This window comes from Schistocerca gregaria, chromosome 1 (genome assembly GCF_023897955.1).
Source record: "Schistocerca gregaria isolate iqSchGreg1 chromosome 1, iqSchGreg1.2, whole genome shotgun sequence".
Classification (NCBI taxonomy): domain Eukaryota; kingdom Metazoa; phylum Arthropoda; class Insecta; order Orthoptera; family Acrididae; genus Schistocerca; species Schistocerca gregaria.
In genome coordinates this window covers 1,034,349,962-1,034,367,239 of record NC_064920.1, presented here as the reverse complement: position 1 = coordinate 1,034,367,239, position 17,278 = coordinate 1,034,349,962, and positions in this window count along the sequence as shown.

Here is a 17,278-nt window from a genome sequence, read left to right as displayed (position 1 = left end):
CATCCGCAAAAAGCCTCAGTGAACTTCCGATGTCACCCACAAAGTTATTTATGTATATTGTGAACAGCAACGGTCCTACGACACTGCCCTGCGGCACACCTGAAATCATTCTTATATCTGAAGACTTCTCTCCATTGAGAATGACATGCTGCATTCCGTTCTCTAGGAACTCTTCAATCCAATCACACAATTGGCCTGATAGTCCATATGCTCTTACTTTGTTCATTAAACGACTGTGGGGAATTGTATCGAACTCCTTGCGGAAGTCAAGAAACACGGCATCTACCTGTGAACCCGTGTCTATGGCCCTCTGAGTCTCGTGGACGAATAGCGCAAGCTGGGTTTCACACGACCGCCTTTTTCGAAACCCATGCTGATTCCTACAGAGTAGATTTCTAGTCTCCAGGAAAGTCATTATACTCGAACACAATACGTGTTCCAAAATTTTACAACTGATCGACGTTAGAGATATAGGTTATAGTTCTGCACATCTGTTGCTCACAATGTGTAGTATTTTATGAAGATAGTAAATGTTGTCGACCGAACAGATACCATTGATGACCGTGCATCTCCTCTAGAATAAATGATAATTAATTGAAACCCTCAGTTGCCGACAGGTGTTGTTGATATACCTCGATGGGGACAGTTGCAAATGTGTGCCCCGACCGGGACTCGAACCCGGGATGTCCTCATACATGGCAGACGCTCTATCCATCTTAGTCACCGAGGACACAGACAAAAAGCGCGACTCCAGGGACTTAACCCTTGCACGCTTCCCGTGGGCCCCACATTCCAACTGTCCACAGTCTACATACGTAATGTACCTAATAGATATTTGCCCATCCACTCATTACTCGTGCACAATGAGGTGCACAGTCATCAATGGTATCTGTTCTTTTGAGAACAGCTACTATTTCCACATATATAGTTAAAGGCTACTCGGCCATTGAGCTCCGTCTGTGCGAATGCGCACAGCTTGCGCGAACTCTTACAGGAATCGTCACTCAGTGGGCGCCTGTCACGAGTGGATGGGCAAATATCTATTATGTACATTACGTATGTAGATTGTGGACAGTTGGAATGTGGGTCTCACGGGAAGCGTGCAAGGGTTAAGTCCCTGCAGTCGCGCTACTCGTCTGTGTCCTCGGTGGCTCCGATGGATAGAGCGTCTGCCGTGTAAGCAGGAGATCCCGGGTTCGAGTCCCGGTTGGGGCACACATTTGCAACTGTCCCCATCGAGATATATCAACAACACCTTTCGGCAGCAAAGGGTTTCAATTAATTATCACTTATAGCCTTTTATCCCAACATCTCTGTTCGACATTAATGTACGAGGGTCAGTCAAAAAGTAATGCCTCCTATTTTTTTTCTACGTTTAATTGTCAGGAAATATAAATGCAATTACATAGGTTGAAAACCACAACATTGAGGATCATTTGTCATTTTTCAATGTAATCTCCGCCCATCTCTACAGTTTTGGTCCATCTTTGAACAAGGGCATGTATCCCAGCACGGTAAAAATCACAGCTCTGCTTCCTAAGCCATTGACGCACGGATGTTTTGACGGCCTCCTCATCTTCAAAATGAATCCCACGATGAGCTTCTTTTAGTGGCCCGAACAGATGGAAGTCTGATGGTGCCAGGTCAGGGCTGTATGGGGGATGAGGCAAAACTTCCCATCCAATTTTGACAATCTCGTCAGAGGTGTGACGACTGGTGTGTGGTCTTGCATTGTCATGCAAAAGAAGAACATCTGCCATTGATTTTGTTGGGCGAACTCGCTGAAGACGTGCTTTAAGTTTTTTGAGGATTGTGACGTATTGAACAGAATTTATTGTGCATCCCTGCTCCAAAAAATCAACCAGAATCACACCCTCTGTATCCCAAAAAACTGTTGCCATAACTTTCCCTGCCGATCGCACAGTTTTGAATTTTTTCTTCCTAGGCGAGCTTGTGTGACGCCACTCCATTGACTGCCTCTTTGATTCGGGTTCAAAAAAATGCACCCATGTTTCGTCCCCGGTCACAATTTTTTTCAGAAACTCATCTCCCTCCAAACGGAAGCGCTGCAAGTGTTGGGAGGCTATTGTTTTCCTTGTCTCTTTATTCTGATCGGTTAACATTCTTGGAACCCACCGTGCACAAACTTTTGAGTACCCCAATTGTTTAATAATCGTGATCACACTGCCTTTACTAAGAGAAATAATGCGACACACTTCATCTGCAGTCACCCGACGGTCACCACGAATGATGTCATCAACTTGCTGAATGTTGTGTGGAGTCACTGCACTCACCGGCCTGCCGCTCCGCTTTTCGTCAGTCAACGGTGTTTGCCCTTCAGCTTCCTTACAACGACGAACCCATCGTCTAACAGTGCTGACATCCACTGTCACAACACCATACACCTTCTTCAGTCTTTCATGAATGAGTATGGGCGTTTCACCTTCTGCATTCAAGAATTCAATCACACAACGCTGTCTCAAACGAACATCGATGTCGGCCATCTTACAAACTTCTGCTGTGCTGCCACCTGTTGACACAGAAAGTTACTACTGCAGTGGATTGCAGAAGAAGGTTTGAGGAATGGCGCCAAATTCAAATTTTTCACTTAACTTAATTTTTTTAAGTAGAAAAAAAATGGGAGGCATTACTTTTTGACCGACCCTCGTACTTCGATACACATCTACCAACGTCTTATTGAAACGTTCTGTGAAGCCATTCCTCCATAGTTTGTTGGCAGGTGTCACTCTGTGGGTGACGTCGCAACTTCGAATTACCCCCGGTACTGGGATTCAACGTCCTTGTGTTTGCAGAATTGAAATGATCCAACATTTCTTCTTCGAATCTTATTAACGTTCGTAAATCATCCTGAATGTTGAGCTGATAAGCCAAAAAATTATCGCCATGTGATTAGTATCGTATTTCTCCATCTTTTTATTGCAGTACAGCAGCGACTCTGAAGGCATTGATTCGATAAGTACTTGGTACGTTTTGCGGAGGTAGATAGCACCAGATACCTATGCACAGCTCACACAACATAACGTCATTTGTGGCTGCGGAATTGACATCCACTACTGTTCCAAATGTGTTCCAGGGGGTTCAGGGCGGATTAATTTGGTGGCCAAAAATCAAAGCGAGCTCCTTATAAAGCTGCCCAAACTACTGTAGCACGATTCTGACTTTGTTACACTGACAGTTATCTTGCCTGAAGATGCCACTGCCGTTGCGAAAGATACCAAGCATGAAGGGATGCAGGTAGAGCAGAGTAACGTTCACGTGATTTACATCTATCAAGGTCACACAGAAGTCCAGGTGAATGTTCATCTCAGCATAACACTGCACCCACCAACCTGTACCAGTGGTGCGGTGTATGCTGCCAGCAGGCGTTCACATCAATGACAGTGTATCCGGACACGACGTGGTGTAACAAGAAATGGGATATACCGGTCCAGGCGATACGTTTCCACTGTCGAATCCCGATGATTTTGCGCCCACTGTAGCCGTAACTGACGATATCGTTGTTATCATTGGGAACATGCAGGGATCGTCTGCTGCGGAGCCACGCGTTCGACAATATGCACTACACGGTGTGCAGCAGAACATTTTTTCCTGCACCAACACTGCACCCTGTCATCAGATCTGCCACAAATCGTCGCCGCCCTGCTTTTTAAAGCAGACAGGACTTTTCCCTGCACCTGTGATGAGGGGTATACGTCCATCACACTGTCGCCTACTCAAAGTTTCACCGTCCTTGAGCAACTTTCCATACATTCTCACGATGGTAACATTCGAACCGCCTTTTTCTGTTTCCCAGACGCTCGTTCCCAGTAGCCAGAAGTTATCAACCTGCCCTTTTCTCACCGTCACTTATGCCAGTGCATTACCACATTTACGGCGTGTATCGTCGCTAGAATAATGCTCCATTCGTCTCTCCTCCGGTTGTAAAAACTTGACGCGTTGAACACGAACCCGCAGTGCCACCAAGCGGCACACAGTCTCACTCTGGGCAGTAGTCGTAACGTTACGGTTCATCAGCTTCTATCGCTAGGATATAGCATCCCTTAAACCAAGCAATAGACATATACTGGGTGGCTATAATTAAAGTGTAGCTCTGCACAGAGGTCCAGTTTAGGCTGTAATTACCATGTGGAAACGAAACTTGGTAGTGGGACACATCTACACTACTGGCCATTAAAATTGCTACACCAAGAAGAAATGCAGATGATAAACGGGTATTCATTGGCCAAAAATATATTATACTGGAACTGACATGTGATTACATTTTCACGCAATTTGAGTGCATAGATCCTGAGAAATCAGTACCCAGAACAACCACTTCTGGCCGTAATAAGGGCCTTGGTACGTCTGGGCGTTGAGTCAAACAGAGCTTGGATGACATGTACAGGAACATCTGCCCATGCAGCTTCAACATGATACCACAGCTCATCAAGAGTAGTGACTAGCGTATTTTGACGAGCCAGTTGCTCGGCCACCATTGACCAGACGTTTTCACATGGTGAGAGATCTGGAGAATGTGCTGTCCAGGGCAGCAGTAGAACATTTTCTGTATCCAGAAAGACCCGTACAGAACCTGCAACATGCGGTCGTGCATTATCCTGCTGAAATGTAGGGTTTCGAAGGGATCGAATGAAGGGTAGAACCACGGGTCGTAACACGTTTGACATGTAACGTCCACTGTTCAAAGTGACGTCAATGCGAACAAGAGGTGGCCGAGAAGTGTAACCAATGGCACCCCATACCATCATGCCAGGTGATACGCCAGTGTGGCGATGACGAATGCACGCTTCCAATGTGCGTTCACCGCGATGTCGCCAAACACGGATGCGACCATCATGATGCTGTAAAAAATGACGTTTTGCCATTCGTGCACCCAGGTTCGTCGTTGAGTACACCGTCGCAGGCCCTCCTGTATGTGACGCAGCGCCAAGGGTAATTGCAGCCATGGTCTCTGAGCTGATAGTCATGCTGTTGCAAACGTCGTCAAACTGTTCATGCAGATGGTTGTTGTCTTGAAAACGTCCCCATGTGTTGACTCAGGGATCGAGACGTGGCTGCACGATCCGTTACAGCCACGCGGATAAGATGCCTGTCATGTCAACTGCTAGTGATACGAGGCCGTTGGTATTCAGCATGGCTTTCCGTATTACCCTCCCGAACCCACCGATTCCATTTTCTGCTAACAGTCATTGGATCTCGACCAATTGGAGGAGCAATGTCGCGATACGATAATCCGCATTCGCGATAGGCTACAATCCGACGTTTATCAAAGTTGGAAACGTGATGGTACGCATTTCTCCTCCTTACACGAGGCATCACAACAACGTTTCACCATGCAACGCCGGGCAACTGCTGTTTGTGTATGAGAAATCGGTTGGAAACTATCCTCATGTCAGCAAGCCAACCTTATGTGAATGCTCTGAAAAGCTATATCACAGCATCTTCTCCCTGTCAGTAAAATTTCGCGTCTGTAGCAGGCCATCTTCGTGGTGTAGCAATTGTAATGGCCAGTAGCGTTTATTGGGAAAAACATTGTTCTAGCGTAGGCTACCAGGTGCAAATCTGGAACTGTCAATGCAAGAAAGGAGTACAGGAATGTTTCCATATGTAATGGTTAGGACCGAGACTTGGGCCAAAAAAGGTCAAACAACTGAGAAAGTCATAATGTTGATTTTATTATTAACCAACGCTTACAAAATTTGTTCAGTATGAACACTGGAGGCGTCAACGAAATGTTGCACCTGGTGACCAAAATTGGTCATAATTTTGTCAGGGAAAATCGGTTCCACACTGTTGCATTAGTGTGTCTACCAAGTATCGCTGCCACACGACTACTCAGCCCACACTGGACTTCCTTCAGTGGCTGCTCTTTGATTGTAACCAACCGCCACCAGACACACTCACAGTAGGGGAACGGCAGTTAGTGTGGGACGGTGGGTAGTGTAGACCACTCGGTGGTTCACGAGTTTGCCGTAAAAGGGCCGACGCAGACAGTGCCTGGAATAAAGCGCAGACTCACTCCGCCACTTACTAGAGCTTGAGTGATGTTGCTCTCGAGTTTGTGTCACAAGTAAATTTTATTACTTTTGAGTGTCGAAGATGGTGTACGGTACAATTTTCTGCAATGGTGTTGTACTTTTACATCTACATTTACATCTACATGACTACTCTGCAATTCACATTTAAGTGCTTGGCAGAGGGTTCATCGAACCACAATCATACTATCTCTCTACTATTCCACTCCCGAACAGCGAGCGGGAAAAACGAACACCTAAACCTTTCTGTTCGAGCTCTGATTTCTCGTATTTTATTTTGATGATCATTCCTACCTATGCAGGTTGGGCCCAACAAAATATTTTCGCATTCAGAAGAGAAAGTTGGTGACTGAAATTTCGTAAAAAGGTCTCGCCGCGACGAAAAACGTCTATGCTGTAATGACTTCCATCCCAACTCGTGTATCATATCTGCCACACTCTTTCCCCTATAACGTGATAATACAAAACGAGCTGCCCTTTTTTGCATCCTTTCGATGTCCTCCGTCAATCCCACCTGGTAAGGATCCCACACCGCGCAGCAATATTCTAACAGAGGACGAACGAGTCTAGTGTAAGCTGTCTCTTTAGTGGACTTGTTGCATCTTCTAAGTGTCCTGGCAATGAAACGCAACCTTTGGCTCGCCTTCCCGACAATATTATCTATGTGGTCCTTCCAACTGAAGTTGTTGGTAATTTTAACACCCAGGTACTTAGTTGAATTGACAGTCTTGAGAATTGTACTATTTATCGAGTAATCGAATTCCAACGGATTTCTTTTGGAACTCATGTGGATCATCTCACACTTTTCGTTATTTAGCGTCAACTGCCACCTGACACACCATACAGCAATCTTTTCTAAATCGCTTTGCAACTGATACTGGTCTTCGGATGACCTTACTAGACGGTAAATTACGGCATCATCTGCGAACAGTCTAAGGAATAATATCAAACTAGTATTAATATGTCAGTAGTCTAATGTAAACTGTATTGTATTACGAGGGTGAGTCAAATGAAGAACTTAAATTTCTAATAAGAAATCGAAATTTTGCGCTATTCTCCTGTAAGTTGGTAAGCGTGCTACAAAGAGCGTGCAGATTGGCCTGTAGGTGGCAGCATAGTGCATATGCACACATGCCGTCGCAGTGTCAGTACAAAGATGGACGCCTCACTTGCGACTTGCACCAGGGAATAACAGCGTTCTGTTATTCGGTTTTTGCGTAGTGAAGGTGTGAAACCTATTGAAGTTCATCGCCGAGTGAAGGTTCAGTACGGTGATGCATGTTTGTCACAGCAGTAAGTCTACGAATGAAGTAGGAAGTTCGCAAATGGTGTGACTTCAGTGGAAGGTGCTCCTCGTCCAGGTCAGGCACAACGAGTTGTGACTCCAAAATCGTTCAAATGGTTCTGAGCACTATGGGACTTAACATCTGAGGTCATCAGTCCCTAGACTTAGAGCTACTTAATAAATAACCTAAGAACAGCACACACACATCCATGCCCGAGGCAGGATTCGAACCTGCTACCATAGCAGCAGCGTGGTTCCGGACTGAAGCGCCACTTTGCGCATGATGTGCTCCAGTTTCACAAAGTGTCTGCAAGATTGTTGCCACGGCAGCTGACTCCTGAAATAAGAGAACGACGAATTGATGCTTGTGAAGAACTTCTTTAGCGCTCTGGACGAGAAGGTGACGGTTTCCTTGCAAGAATCGTTACTGGGGACGAAACCTGAGTTCGCTTCCACCAACCGGAAACGAAGAGAGCGAGCAACCCAGACCTTGTCCCAAGTGATTTCGATATGTTTAGACCACTCAAAGACGCAATGGGAGGAAAGAAGAAGTGCGCCACGCATTGCATGAGTGGTTGCGCGAACCACCAAAAGAATTTTTCTCTGAGGGAATTTATGCACTTTGTAAACGCTGGAGGAGCGTAGGGGAGCGTAGGGGAGATTATGTTGAAAAGTGATACAGCTTTGTACCACTACTGCACAATAAATAATATTTAAGAAAATATTTAGGATTTTCATTTTACTCACCTTCGTAATTAAATTCTGCTCTCTTAGGCCTACTTCTGTTTCTACCTTGTTTTAATGCAGAACGTTTGTCGTATATGGCATGATACCAAGACTGAAGAAGAAGAAGCGTGCCTGCCTATGAGGGTTCAGCAGAGTGGTCGATAAATAAAGATGCGGACCTCGGGGAGGATCAGTTTGGATTCCGTAGAAATGTTGAAACACGTGAGGCAATACTGATCTTACGAGTTATCTTAGAAGAAAGATTAAGAAAAGGGAAACCTCTCGTTTGTAGCATTTGTAGACTTAGAGAAAGCTTTTGACAATTTTGACTGGAATACTCTTTTTCAAATTCTAAAGGTGGCAGGGGTAAAATACAGGGAGCGAAAGGCTATTTATAATTTGTACAGAAACCAGATGGCAGTAATAAGAGTCGAGGGGCATGAAAGGGAAGCAGTGGTTGGGAAAGGAGTGAGACAGGGTTGTAGCCTCTCCCCGATGTTATTCAATCTGTATATTGAGCAAGCAGTAAAGGAAACAAAAGAAAAATTTGGAGTAGGTATTAAAATTCATGGAGACGAAGTAAAAACTTTGAGGTTCGCCGATGACATTGTAATTCTGTCAGAGACGGCAAAGGACTTGGAAGAGCAGTTGAACAGAATGGATAGTGTCTTAAAAGGAGGATATAAAATGAACATCAACAAAAGCAAAACGAGGATAATGGAATGTAGTCGAATAAAGTCGGGTGATGCTGAGGGAATTAGATTAGGAAATCAGACACTTAAAGTAGTAAAGAAGTTTTGCTATTTGGGGAGCAAAATAACTGATGATGGTCGAAGTAGAGATGATATAAAATGTAGACTGGCAATGGCAAGGAAAGCGTTTCTGAAAAAGAGAAATTTGTTAACATCGAATATAGATTTATGTATCAGGAAGTCGTTTCTGAAAGTATTTGCATGGAGTGTAGCCATGTATGGAAGTGAAACATGGACGATAACTAGTTTGGACAAGAAGAGAACAGAAGCTTTTGAAATGTGTTGCTACAGAAGTATTTTGAAGATTAGATGGGTATATCACATAACTAATGAGGAAGTGTTGAATAGGGTTGGGGAGAAGGAACTTTTGTGGCACAGCTTGACCAGAAGAAGGGATCGGTTGGTAGGATATGTTCTAAGGCATCAAGGGATCACCAATTTAGTATTAGAGGGCAGCGTGGAGGGTAAAAATCTTAGAGGGAGACCAAGAGATGAATACACTTAGCAGATTCAGAAGGATGTAGGTTGCAGTAGGTACTGGGAGATGAAGAAGCTTGCACAGGATAGAGTAGCATGGAGAGCTGCATCAAACCAGTCTCAGGACTGAAGAGCACAACAACAACAACAACAACAACAACAAATGTTGACTTCAGTGCTTGTGTTGACATGCGACTCATTGCTCTACAGTACTAGCATCAAGCACATCAGTACGTAGCATCAACAGGTTAGTGTTAATCACGAACGTGGTTTTGCAATCAGTCAATGTTTACAAATGCGGAGTTGGCAGATGCCCATTAGATGTATGGATTAGCACGGGGCAAAGGCCGTGGCGCGGTACGTTTGTATCGAGACAGAATTCCAGAACGAAGGTGTCCCGACAGGAAGACGTTCGAAGCAATTGATCGGCGTCTTAGGGCGCACGAAACATTGCAGCCTATGACTCGCGACTGGGGAAGACCTAGAACGACGAGGACACCTGCAGTGGACGAGGTAGTTCTTCGTGCAGTTGACCATAACCCTAATGTCAGCGTCAGAGAAGTTGCTGCTGTACAAGGTAACGTTGACCACGTCACTGTATGGAGAGTGCTGCGGCAGAACCAGTTATTTCCGTACAATGTACAGCGTGTGCAGGCACTATCAGCAGCTGATTGGCCTCCACGGGTACACTTCTGCGAATGGTTCATCCAACAATGTGTCAAACCTCATTTCAGTGCAAATGTTCTCTTTACGGATGAGGCTTCATTCCAACGTGATCAAATTGTAAATTTTCACAATCAACATGTGTGGGCTGACGAGAATCCGCGGGCAATTGTGCAATCACGTCATCAACACAGATTTTCTGTGAACGTTTGGGCAGGCATTGTTGGTGATGTCTTGATTGGGCCCCATGTTCTTCCACCTACGCTCAATGGAGCACGTTATCATGATTTCATACGGGATACTCTACCTGTGCTGCTAGATCATGTGCCTTTACAAGTACGACACAACATGTGGTTCATGCACGATGGAGTTCCTGCACTTTTCAGTCGAAGTGTTCGTACGCTTCTCAACAACAGATTCGGTGACCGATGGATTGGTAGAGGCGGACCAATTGCATGGCCTCCACGCTCTCCTGACCTCAACCCTCTTGACTTTTATTTATGGAGGCATTTGAAAGCTCTTGTCTACGCAACCCCGGTACCAAATGTAGAGACTGTTCGTGCTCGTATTGTGGACGGCTGTGTTACAATACGCCATTCTCCAGGGCTGCATCAGCGCACCAGGGATTCCATGCGACGGAGGATGGATGCATGTATCCTCGCTAACAAAGGACATTGTGAACATTACCTGTAACAAAGTGTTTGAAGCCACGCTGGTACGTTCTGTTGCTGTGTGTTTCCATTCCATGATTAATGTGATTTGAAGAGAAGTAATAAAATGAGCTCTAACATGGAAAGTAAGCGTTTCCGGACACATGTCCACATAACATATTTTTTTTCTTTGTGTGTGAGGAATGTTTCCTGTAAGTTTGGCCGTACGTTTTTGTAACACCCTGTATAAAGAAAGCTGATAACAAATAAAAATGTATTTCTACACACATCTCACAGCTATAACGGGTCACTGACACAAATTTTTAGAATTTTTATATTAGGTTTGGCTGAAGTGCTCCATACTAGACGCCATGGTCCTGCCATAAACTAGCGTGGTATTGGCAGTAGGTAAGCAAGCAGTGACCCTTTACTTCATACAGGCGTCGGTACCTGTGAGTGAAACATGACGCTGTTGTGTAACGTGAATCACTCCACCGGTGTCGGTGAACGGGGCCCTGACTGGTCTGATCGACACGAACGCGGCTTGAAATCGGAGCCCGTCCGCTCTACATCAGGAAGGGTGACTTTAAAAAGCTCGTTGTCAACCTCCCACGTCTAGCAACGGCTTCACTGTGTGTATGGATTAATACGCACGTCCCTCCTATATGCGAGCAGGGTGAAACAACGGATTTACAGACTACCTGTTAACGTTCCTAGCGTCTATACGTTCCAGAGTTTTATAACATACTGTAATTTCGAACGTTATAGTGGTCTCCGAGCTTCTGTGAAGCCTCAGAAGTGACCGAGGAATCACTCGTGTAAAACATAGCGCTATCAGGCAAAAAGTACACTATTAGCCATTAAAATTGCTACACCACGAAGATAACGGGCTACAGACGCGAAATTTAACCGACAGGAAGAAGATGCTGTGATATGCAAATGATTTGCTTTTCAGAGCATTCACACAAGGTTGGCGCTGTGGCGACACCTACAACGTGCTGACATGAGGAAAGTTTCCAACCGATTTCTCATACACAAACAGCAGTTGCTCGACGTTGCATGGTGAAACTTTGTTATGATGCCTTGTGTACGGAGGAGAAATGCGTACCATCACGTTTCCGACTTTGATAAGGTCGGATGGTAGCCAATCGCGATTGCGGTTTACCGTATCGTGACATTGCTGCTCGCGTTGGTCGAGATCCAATGACTGTTAGCAGAATATGGAATCGCTGGGTTCAGGAGAGTAATACGGGACGCCGTGCTGGATCCCAACGGCCACGTATCACTAGCAGTCGAGATGACAGGCATCTTATCCGCATGGCTGTAACGGATCGTGCAGCCACGTCTCGATCCCTGAGTCAACACATGGGGACGTTTTCAAGACAACAACCATCTGCACGAACAGTTCGACGACGTTTGCAGCAGCATGGTCTATCGGCTCGGAGACCATGGCTGCGGTTACCCTTGACGCTGCATCACAGACAGGAGCGCCTGCGATGGTGTACTTAACGACGAACCTGGGCGCAAGAATGGCAAAACGTCATTTTTTCGGGTGAATCCAGGTTCTGTTTACAACATCATAATGGTCGCATCCGTGTCTGGTGACATCGCGGTGAACGCACATTGGAAGCATCACCCGGCGTGATGGTGTGGGGTGCCATTGGTTACATGTCTCGGTCACCTTTTGTTCGCATTGACGGCACTTTGAACAGTGGACGTTTCATTTTAGATGTGTTACGACCCGTGGCTCTACGCTTCATTCGATCCCTGCGAAACCCTACATTTCAGCATGATAATGCACGACCGCATGTTGTAGGTCCTGTACGGTCCTTTTCTGGATACAGAAAATGTTCGACTGCTGCCCTGGCCAGCACATTATCCAGATGTCTCACCAAGTGAAAACGTCTGGTCAATAGTGGCCGAGCAACTGGCTCATCACAATACGCCAGTCACTACTCTTGATGAACTGTGGTATGGTGTTGAAGCTGCATGGGCAGCTGTACCTGTACACGCCATCCAAGCTTTGTTTGACTCAATGTCCAGGCGTATCAAGCCCGTTATTACGGCCAGAGGTGGTTGTTCTGGGTACTGATTTCGCAGGATCTATGCACCCAAACTGCGTGAAAATGTAATCACATGTTAGTTCTAGTATAATATATTTGTCCAATGAATACCCGTTTACCATCTGCATTTCTTCTTGGTGTAGCAGTTTTAATGACCAGTAGTGTAGCTGCAGATGAACAGGTAGAGTCCGCCTTCATAGAATTCAAAAAGACTTTCCAAATCGTACCAGACGGTCGAATGATAACCAAGAAAGCATCAGACTATCTTCGCAAATACAAGATGCTTCGTTCGAAGAATTTACGAATTTTAGAACCCAAAATTTTACACTGAACGGAGAACATTCAACACGAAAGAAAGTAAATCGGGGTGAGCCCCATCGATGTGCAAAATGTCCATTAACTTTGTCTCTTCACATAAAAACCTTGTTTCATATGCAGACAAGGTTGCTATTCACAATTATGAGTTAGCGCTTGATTCAGAGATTGGCGGTTCGTTTCTTGCGGGTGAAAGACTTTATCACCCGTACTTGGCTTGCCAAGATAAGAAGAAGTGATAATTAAATCCTGGATATTCACCATGGATTGAGTATGTATATTATTTGCTGTACAAACGAAGGTTTCCTACCTAGATGCAAAAGCAAACCTGTAACTCCTACTATCAAACATACAAAAAAATACGTTAAGAACATAAAATAAAATGTAGCAACAAAATCTGAGTACGAACCAAAAGTCTTGAATTCTGAATATAAATTCTAAACTCAAACTACGTGTCGAATCCGGATATAAAACCGCTGGTCTCTAGCTCTCGGTTCTCCACAGGAAAAGCTGCCGATAGCCAGATGCGCTACCTGTTGTTATACACCACATATATAATGCTTTCTTTTCTTATAGTGGTACGAAAGAAATCGCAATAGTCGTCTTTCACATTAAGTTGACCTCCACACCTTGCAAGGAGTCCCTTAAGTGAGAGATCGCAAGTTAAATCTTCAGTTAGGCTCATTTGAAAGCGTTGTGGTAACAATAATGACAGGAAAAATATTAAGCTGCTCATGACGCACCTCGTGCAGACATCAACCTTCTATATACACTCCTGGAAATGGAAAAAAGAACACATTGACACCGGTGTGTCAGACCCACCATACTTGCTCCGGACACTGCAAGAGGGCTGTACAAGCAATGATCACACGCACGGCACAGCGGACGTGAGGTCTCCACAGTACATCGATGTTGTCGCCAGTGGTCGGCGGAAGGTGCACGTGCCCGTCGACCTGGGATCGGACCGCAGCGACGCACGGATGCACGCCAAGACCGTAGGATCCTACGCAGTGCCGTAGGGGACCGCACCGCCACTTCCCAGCAAATTAGGGACACTGTTGCTCTTGGGGTATCGGCGAGGACCATTCGAACCGTCTCCATGAAGCTGGGCTACGGTCCCGCACACCGTTAGGCCGTCTTCCGCTCACGCCCCAACATCGTGCAGCCCGCCTCCAGTGGTGTCGCGACAGGCGTGAATGGAGGGACGAATGGAAACGTGTCGTCTTCAGCGATGAGAGTCGCTTCTGCCTTGGTGCCAATGATGGTCGTATGCGTGTTTGGCGCCGTGCAGGTGAGCGCCACAATCAGGACTGCATACGACCGAGGCACACAGGGCCAACACCCGGCATCATGGTGTGGGGAGCGATCTCCTAAACTGGCCGTATACCTCTGGTGATCGTCGAGGGGACACTGAATAGTGCACGGTACATCCAAACCGTCATCGAACCCATCGTTCTACCATTCCCCTTCTTACTTCAATTTCCAGGAGTGTATTACGTTTCACAAAACGGACACCTTCGACATTGATTCAAGAAATGTTCAGCATAAACCATCAATTTGCCCCAAGAACACCGAATGAAAAATGGCGTGCCACAGTGACCACAAAGGTTCGCATCATCAAGAGCGAAGGCGAGCTCATCGGGGACCAGAACAAGCCATGGGCAAGGTAGTCCCACATCCATAATCGCTGTGTACGCAGTCACAGACGGTGCAGTGTGGCACAGAGAAGACGCCTACAGACTGTCTGCTGTGGAGGGTCACAGGAAGAATGGAAGCAGGAGAGTCGAAAACTAATGTCTCTCGATGACTTAATGTGGATCTTTCGATTGTCTTTCGGATGAGGTGACAGTTTATAGCGACCGAAACTGTATCCCTGAGACCAGAACAGGGCCGAACACGTGTGACATGAGAAAGACCGGACCGTTATTTGGCTGTAAGGGCAGGACGGTACCGCCTTATTACTGCACTGCAACTGGCATCTGACCTCGCAGCATCCACTGGACGTGTTGTATCGAGGCGGTGTACAGAAGGTTGCAGCAGAGTGGCCTTTATTGTTGGAGACCTACTGTTTGTTTACACCCGGCCTCTCTTCACAGAAGGGAACGTCTAGAGTGGAGCAGTCAACATGCCACCTGGATAGTGGAAATTCGGCCATCACATATGAGTCCCGATTTGGTCTGGAGAGTGATTCTCCGCGGATTCGCATCTGGAGGGCACGAGGAATACGATTTCGGGACCCAAAAATTGTGGAAGGAGGCCGATATCGAGGAGGATCCTTAATGGTGTGGGCAGGGATTACGTTGACCACTCGAACACGTCTCCATGAAACTGAATGGGTGAATCAGCAAGATTTGGCTGCTGTCAGGTACCGTGAGGAGATCTTGGGACTCATACGCGGTTGTTGCGAGGTACTGCGGGCCCAGACTTCGTATTGATTGACGGTAATGCTCGACCTCATTGAGCACCGGTGGTTGATATTTTTTTGGAAACGGGGAATATTGCATGTAAGGCGTGGCCTGCACGCTCTCTTGATTTTAATCCCATAAAACATGGGTGGGATGGACTAGGGAGAGGGTTGCATCACATCAGCATCCACCAACAACTCTTCAAGACTTGTTAGCAGCTCTGCAGGAAGAATGGGCCTTCTTGCCTCGACATGAGACTGAAGACATCTTTCACAGCATGTTCCATCGTTGTAAGGCCTGTGTTGGTACCAGAGATGGTCACAGACCATACTGAGCACATTAAGCAGTTGTCGGAATGTGAGTGGAAAGCCATTAAGTCGGGGCAAGTGCTCTACCATCTGAGCTACCAAAGCACGGCTCACGCCCGAAACTCACAGCTTCACTTCTGCCAGTATATCGTCTCCTACCTTCCAAACTTTACAGAAGTTCTCCTGCGGACCTTGCAGAACTAGCACTCCTGAAAGAAAGGATATTGTGGAGACATGGCTTAGCCACAGCCTGGAGGAAGTTTCCAGAACGAGATTTTCACTCTGCAGCGGAGTGTGCGCTGATATGAAACTTTCTGGAAGATTAAAACTGTATGCCCGACCGAGACTCGAACTCGGGACCTTTGCTTTCGCTGTGGCTGTGGCTAAGCCATGTCTCCGCAATATCCTTTCTTTCAGGAGTGCTGGTTCTGCAAGTTTCGCAGGAAAGCTTCTGTAAAGTTTGGAAGGTAGGAGACGAGATACTGGCAGAAGTGAAGCTGTGAGTACCGCGCGTGAGTTGTTCTTCGGTAGCTCAGATGGTAGAGCACTTGCCCGCGAAAGGCAAAGGTCCCGAGTTCGAGTCTCGGTCGGGCACACAGTTTTAATCTGCCAGAAAGTTTCATTTCAGCGCTCACCCCGCTGCAGAGTGAAAATCTCATTCTGGAGACGTTCTGTACTCTTTACATTGTTTCTACTCTTGGGCACCAGTGTACATTTACGGGATCTGGCGCCCATAACTTCGACGCTCAGTAGCGTCGTTCGATGACGTTTACGGGCCTTGGTTTCATATTCAAAATATTGTATACTCGCTCCCCTCTAGAAGTCCTAGGAGTTTGTAAGGGGAATTTACGAACACACTGTTTATCAAGAACACTGCTAATTCTAGTTCTATACTTATCCAAGTAAGCTAGCGACTGACGATATCGATGTCGCCTAAATATTACCTCTAGCCATCTATCACCGAGCGAGGTGGCGCAGTGGTTAGCACACTGGACTCGCATTCGGGAGGACGACGGTTCAATCCCGTCTCCGGCCTTCCTGATTTAGGTTTTCCGTGATTTCCCTAAATAGTTTCAGGCAAATGCCGGGATGGTTCCTTTGAAAGGGCACGGCCGATTTCCTTCCCAATCCTTCCCTAACCCGAGCTTGCGCTCCGTCTCTAATGACCTCGTTGTCGACGGGACGTTAAACACTAACCACCACCACCACCATCTATCCTTTTGTCTACAGGTGTGCAGACCTTTGTTAAAATATAATGAAACGGGCTACACATCCCATAGCAGCCAAACACTGCATTTCCTGCTTGCAAGTGTGACACGTCGTAGTACTTTTTGCTTTTAGTGACTACACGCCGAAAGAACAACACGATGCCGAAAGGCCGCTGTTTCATCAAGTGCCGTATGGCGTCATTTGGATGCATTGTGGAGGGGCACGGTATCAGCACGCTACTCTCCCGCAGTTCTCAGCTTTCCAGTCATTGGAGCCGCGACTTTTCAGTCAAGTAGCTCCTAAACTGGCCTCCCCAAGCTGCGTGCACCCCGTTCCAGTGCCAGCGCCAAGCAAAAGCACCTGCTATTTACG